The sequence below is a fragment of the Puma concolor genome, chromosome A3 (assembly GCF_028749965.1).
Source record: "Puma concolor isolate L17-30 chromosome A3, mPumCon1.1.hap2, whole genome shotgun sequence".
NCBI classification, from domain to species: Eukaryota; Metazoa; Chordata; class Mammalia; order Carnivora; family Felidae; genus Puma; species Puma concolor.
In genome coordinates this window covers 39,458,321-39,464,320 of record NC_141669.1, presented here as the reverse complement: position 1 = coordinate 39,464,320, position 6,000 = coordinate 39,458,321, and positions in this window count along the sequence as shown.

The window sequence follows — 6,000 nt, the reverse complement described above, 5'->3', positions numbered from 1 at the left end:
TTGCTACAAATGTGTTCTTTGTCCTTGAAAAGATCGAGCTTTCAAATTTCTAGCGGAGATTATGTTATGCTCATATACTACAAATACCAGGTAGCCATTGATATTGAAAGTGTGTATTTTTGACATAGGCTGAGAATCCTAAAATATAACAGACTAAGGAAATGAGTCTTAAAACACCGTGTAAATTTGAGGATTGGAAATACATAATGAATGTGTAAAATTTATCAGTGGTTATCCTTAGGTTTGAGGATTATGGATAATTTTAGTCTTTCTTACTTAATTGTATGTTGTGATTTTTTTTTTTGTCATAAATACTACTACTTGTGTAATGAAAAAAAGAAAATGGAGTTATTTATGAGAAAACAAAAACATACCAAGCAACGAATTTAAACTAGAATCACTCAAAAATCCTACAAAACCAGAACTGGCTTGACCCTGTGCTTATGCCCGAAGAAATAATAAGGGTCATCAAATATTCTCTCCCACACACACTATGTGTATGTATATAAACGTGTGTGCGTGCGTGTGTCTGTATTTTAACCTCATAGTTGGCATGAAAGAACACAAGAAGATGCTATTAATTGTGGTAAATGTGGACCTATCATTATTCTTTTTTTTTGCAAATGAGGAAACTGAGTTACAGAGAGTTTAAATAACTTAAGGTCACATGGCTAGAAAGTGGAAGGGCCAAGATTTGAACCCACGTGGAGAGGGTCCAGAGCCTGCTCACTTGACCACTCCAATAGTGGTACCAAGCTTACAGGCGTGGTGAGGTTTAAATCGTGATTACAAATGAAGGGCTTGGAACTGTGCTGGGTACAGAGTGGTCGGTGGCTGTTAGCGATGACACTCTCAGAGGGAGGCTGGAATGACACGGCAGCATCTAATGGGCTACGGGTGGTCTGTTTGGAGACCTTGTATCCATTCTACCTCATTGTGTCTTGTCTTTCCATTTAATCAAAATAAATACCTGTTTGTGCTAAACATAAACACCCAAAACAAAAAACTAAAAAACCAAATCACGGCGACAGTTATACTCTGCAAAGTCACATTTCCCCGGCTTCCCCCTCCAGAGATAACTACTGGGTATATTACTGTGTTCCTGAAGCCTTCGTATCTAAATTCTAATCCAACAGATGTGAGGTCAGATGGTGCATTCTGGTTCTCAACTCAGCTTTTCTTCCCAAACAATGTATTTAGATCTATTTCCTATTTCAGTGCACAAAGGGTTTACCTCATTTTAAAGAGGACCGCTTGCTGTGACAGAACAGGTGTGGACTGTGATTTAAAAGCAAAATGCGATCCCTGCAAATGTAGGTGCTCCTAGTTTTTAGCTGACCAACAAAGCAGCAATGTTTCGCACACACCCAGTGCTCTGGGCCCACGCGTGGCTGTGCACACCCAGGGGTTGGGCTGTGGGACCAGGACCCTCACTCATCTTTGGGAAGGTCGGGCCGGTCTGGCCCTAAAACGTTACTGGTCGGGAGGGAAACCTCTTTCCCTAAATAGAACCTAAAGCGAGACTGAATTTGCCAGGAGAGGCATTCAATGTTTTCTGGAGGGTGTTTTTTGTTTTTTTGAGAGACAGAGGGCGTGAGTGAGCCAGGGGTAGAGAGAGAAAAAGAGAGAATCCCATGCTGACAAAGCGGAGCCCAAGTGGGGCTCATGTTCAGCTGATGCAGGGCTCAACTCACCTCATAGGAGGCTTGAACTCACGAACCCTGAGATCATGACCTTAGCGTAAGCTGGGAGCTTAACCGACTGAGCCACCGGGATGCCCCTTGCGGGGGGGTTTCAAATCAATTCTGGATCTTGGCAAAATGAAATAATTTCAGAGGCCGCAGGTCACTTCCTCAAAATGGAAGAATGAGGAGGAGTGAAAATTGGGCCGGTGAAGGATTTACTAGTACAGGCTGGCAGTTAAGATCCCAGGGTGCCTAGCCCAGCCTAAGAGAGGAAAGTGCCAGAGTGTGTTATAGGGTCCCCATCCCCCCGGGGAGGACTTATCCCACAGGCTAGGGCTGGGGCTGGGTTTCACTTCTGGTAGGAGTGACTTCAGCCAGGTGACAACCGCAGGCAGATGTGGATCTGGAGCCAGGCTGGTCGCTTGCTCATGTGTTGACTTGCACGATTGTCTTATTCTACCAGGGTCCTGGTTTCCTCATATGTAGTGCCCCCTGTGGTGCGAGGTGCCAACTGGTGTGATATTGTTGTCTGCCCGTCCATGACACATGCCCAGTTGGGCGTGCACCCTCAGCCAGGTGCTACGCTTGGTATTGGGCAAGTATGAGAACTAAACGGATATGTTCTCTGCCTTGGGGAGGCTTGCGGTCTTGTGTGATGGCCGGACAATACCCCTGGGCCCCTCAATATGCAAAACAGCCACCACAAGTGCTGGGAAGGAGAGGAGAGGTCCAGGCCATGTCCTGGGAGGCGGACGGTGGGGGAAGGGATGTTGAGCAGAGCGAAGCAGGCTCTGCTTGAAGAGGACCCAGGTGCCGGCAGAAAATGTCTGTATCGTGAGACCCATCAAGTCCGGCCTATTTTACCTACTAAACACCCTGGGGAATATACCCCTGGCTTCCGACCTCGCTGCTCCATCCCTCGTCTGAGCCCCGTCTTCTCTCACTTGCGCTACAAATCAGCCTTCATCCACTTGAACACACCCTTCAATCATGCTCCAGGGAGCAGCCAGAGGAATTATTATTATTTTTTTTTCGGAGTAAATTTTTAAAAGTCAGTCTGGTTATACCTCCTCCAGCCAAACCCTCATGTTTACTATTGTTCTAAAATAGTCCTTAGTAAGTCCCCTAGGCCACCCACGTCTGGTCTGTTACCTATTCCTCAGTCTCCAAGTACCAGCCACAACAGCTGTCCCCCATTTTCCCCAGCCTCTCTGTAAAAGCTGTGCTCCCTCAGGCCACAGAGCCTCTGTTCAGGCCATTCTTGAGTCCTTACCGTAACTACTACTTTTCTCCATAGTCTGCTAGGTCGTCACGTCCCCGCCTACTTCTTCTCTGCCTCGTTTCTGCCTCTCTGGCTTTGTTTTCTTAGCTGGGGTGCTGTATATTAAGACAAACGTGGCTACACTATACAGTAGAAAGCAGAATTTGCAAAATAATGTGCAGGTGAAATCAAATTCTCTAAGGCATTTCCTTCTGCGATAGGGCTCTCACCCCAGACCCAGGAGACTCCGGTCCATGCTTCTCCGAGGAACTTGTGGGAAGTTAGGGGAGCCTGCTCTTCCGGCAGGCTCTTTCTTTGTGTCCTTTATTCCTGTTCCTCCTTCCACTGCTCAGACCAGAGCCACAGGAGACCCCGCTGCTCCCTTGCTTTTCTCATGTGGCGCACACGGCACGTCAGTTGGTCCCCCGTGTTCTACATTCAAAATACACCCCGAATTGGAGCACTTCTCTTCACTCTAATGGTTCCTTCCCCGGGCCAGACCCCATCTCTGCTGAATCAGGCCTGTCAGCTGCTAACTGGTCTCCCAGCTCCTGCTTACTGAGTCTATTTCCAAACCGGCTGCCAGAATTAATCCTTTAACTATAATGTAATCCTGGCTAAAAGTCACTCCTCTGCTCAAAATCCATCAGAGGCCCTCCCTCACGCAGAAGGGCCTAGAAGTACAGACACTATCGGTTGTCCCACTGCCCTGCGGTCTCGGCTTCCTCTGTGACAGCAACCCCAGTGCTCCTGCTTTCCAGCTACACCGTTCTCCAGGCTGGAGGGGAACAAGCCAGCACGCCCTGACCTCAGGGCCTTTGTCCGTCTCCACCTGAAGCCAACAAAGCTCTTTATTTATCTCCTTCTGAAGACTCCGCCTTCCTAGGCCTAGATGCGGTGTCACCACCCTATGCCCCTTCCCTACTTTGTTGCTCTGCGTGGCATTTTCCATGACCTAACACGGGGCTTCGAGATATTGTTAAAAAGCTGATTCTGAATCACTGGTCTGGAATGGGGCCTGAGATTCTGCATTTCTACTGACGGCCCAGGTGATGCTGGCATTGCTTGGACCCAGACTACACGTTGAGTAGCAAGGATCTAAATGCAATTTAACTTTTTGAAATTTGATCCATTTTCTATCCCCAACACTCAAATATAAGTTCCTTACCCTCTCGAAGTGTGTGGGGCATAAAGTAGATGCTTCATAAATACTGCTGAATGAATACACAAGCCAAGGAAGGCCCGGACACTTTATCGTCAATGTGCGGGTCCCACTAGGAAGCCCAGATGCAAGAAGTCCCACTTGCCTCAGCCGGGCCTCCCCGCCCCCTCCTCCAGTTCACACCTCAGCCGTCCTCCCTCTCAACTAGCGCCACATGCCGCCCGCATGTTTGGCTCACCTCTTACCTGGAATGCACTAGCTTACTGAGAGCAATTTCCACAAACGGATGGAACCCTCATCTCGAGCTTCCAAGTCTTTGAGGTCGTGGTAAGTAGAAGTCCTGTGGGCCCACGGAGAGCAGAGGCCACTGGCTAGACTCTCGAGGGGAAGTAAGGAGTCTCGTGCGGGGTGCAAGTTTCACTCTGAGCTCCAGGAGAAGTCCAACATTCTCACTGCTCAGCCTTCTCAGCCAGGCCCCTGGGAGCCCGGGAAGCAGCAAGCCACGCCCCTTCCCTAGTCTCCGGCTTTTGAGTTTTAGACCTCATCGTCCTACAGAGCCAGGCTCTCCCATCACAGTTTTTAAGGCGATTCAGGAACACTTAAGCCACCTTGGAATGCAATCCGTCTCTAACCTAATCGACATCATCATATCCTGTTTCGAGTCTATTTTGAAAAAATTTTAAATAAAACATGCCACTCTTAAATTGCGAAATAAACACATATGCAGAAAGTATGCACAAAACACAAATATAAGGCACAATGATTTATCACAAAGGAAATGTCCAGCCAACTACATTCAGGTCAGTGAACAGAATGCCGCCCACACCTCAGAAGTTTGGCTCCTTTTCCTCCTCATCCCAACTGTGGGGCACTAGCTTGACTTCTGTGGTAATCTCGTCCTTCCGTATAGCTTATCACTTAAGTAGACATCTCAAAAAATGATAGTTCAGTTTTTGTGTTTGAACTTTACCTAAGCGGAATCATACGGCATACTTTAGTTCAACACACTTCTGAATTTCACTACAATGTGTTCCTTTTCATGGTTGTGTGGTATTCCATTCTATTCAAAAATATATATAATCACAGATCATTTATCCATTCATGGGCTTATGCATGTTTCTAGCCTAGGGCCATTTTAAACACCACTGTCATGAATATTCATATATACATCTTCTGAAGCCCACAAGTCTGCATTTCTAGAGGTTGTTTGCCTCACAGTGGAATTTCTGTTTTAACATGGCATTGTATACTCAGCTTTATCAAACACAACAACACCAAATATTTTTTGAAAGAGGTTTTACCAATTGAACTCCTCCCCCAGAAGTGTTTGGGTGCTTCTGATTCTTTCTAATGCTTGGAATTAAATTCTGTATCTAATTATAATAATTAAAGTGAAATTCAGAATAAACGAAAACAAACCACAAAACAAAAACAGGCATTTCCCTGTTTCCAGTGATACTGAGTACCTTTCCTAGTATCTCCTGGCTTTGGGGGGTTGCTCTCTTGTGAGAGAGTACGCGCGCACAAGTTGGGGAGGGGCAGAGAGAGGGAGACAGAATCTCAAGCAGGCCCCACACTGTCAGCGCAGAGCCCCATGTGGGGTTCGAACTCACGAACTGTGAGATCATGACATAGCCAAAATCAAGAGTCAGTTGGACGCTTAACTGACTGAGCCATCAAGACACCCCAAGAGAGAGAGGATCTGAAGCCGTCTCCACCACACCCAGCATCGAGTCCAATACGGGGTGCTCAATCCCACAACCCCGGGATCATGACCTAAGCTGAAATCAAGAGTCAGCTACTTAACTGACTGAGCCACCTAGATGGCCCACTCTCTTGCGAAGTTCTGGTCGAGGTCTCTTGAACATTTTTCTGGTGCATAGTTTGCATTT